We start from the raw sequence: 882 nt of genomic DNA on the forward strand, positions 1-882 counted from the left end.
TTGAAGGGGCAGAGAGGTTGCCTCGAAGACTTCACACTTAGGTTAAGAGAATACTGATCTAGTGTGTTATGAATGTCCTGATTACCTCTAGATAGCTACATTTAATTTACAAACAGAAGCATCAAAGATTCTCAGGGAGCAGAACTAGCTTTGAAAAGATTTACTTGAGTGAGAAGTTCACCTTTTCAATTTTGCCAAAGTTTCTCATTCCACAAGGGAACTGAGAGCTTAGAACACAAGAGAACTCCCATCCTGCCATCCTATGCAGTCCCAGGGGTGCATATAAACTTCTGAGCCCCACCATCCCACTACATCGGCATGTGCTTCACAGAGAGGGTGAGCAGACAGCAGGTGTAACTTTTGTGCCAGCAGATAAAAACAAGTGAGTCCCCGCGTGGGGTGGAATGGAGAGGGGGAACAGGGAACATGGCTCAGGACTGCAACCAACACCTCAGCCACGCTCCCCACGTTGCAGCTCCCGACAGCCCGTGGCAACCCTGTCACGACAGCAGACAGCACATCGCCACCCAACAACAGCCCTGCCACCTCGCCCAGGTGTCCTGCTCTGCAAGACTAGGCTCCTGCTACTCCTCCTCACCACCACCACCGCACCAAACCATCACCGGCAGCGGGAGGGAAAGGGGAGGGGGAGTTACCTTGTTTTTGACCCCGCAGTGGCAGCAGACAGTCCACAGGTACTTGAGGGTCCTCCACAGCAGGATGATAAAGAGTCCCCCAAAGAAAGTAACCATGGATGAGGCGAGAAAAGCCCACCACATGCGCTGTCCGCGGCTATCGCAGGGCACCTCCACGGTCACCGGGATGATGAGCGCATCCATCTTGGGCACATTGGAGGACGAGTCTGTGTTGAGATTGTTGGCG

The 882-nt window shown here is 52.9% G+C and overlaps 1 pseudogene; it reads right to left on the minus strand.

The window, feature by feature from the left end:
• Window positions 1–656: 656 nt before the first annotated feature.
• Window positions 657–878, minus strand: LOC103809466 (annotated as a pseudogene).
• Between the last annotated feature and the right edge of the window lie 4 nt (window positions 879–882).

This window comes from Acanthisitta chloris, unplaced genomic scaffold (genome assembly GCF_000695815.1).
Source record: "Acanthisitta chloris isolate BGI_N310 unplaced genomic scaffold, ASM69581v1 scaffold43999, whole genome shotgun sequence".
Taxonomy (NCBI): Eukaryota; Metazoa; Chordata; class Aves; order Passeriformes; family Acanthisittidae; genus Acanthisitta; species Acanthisitta chloris.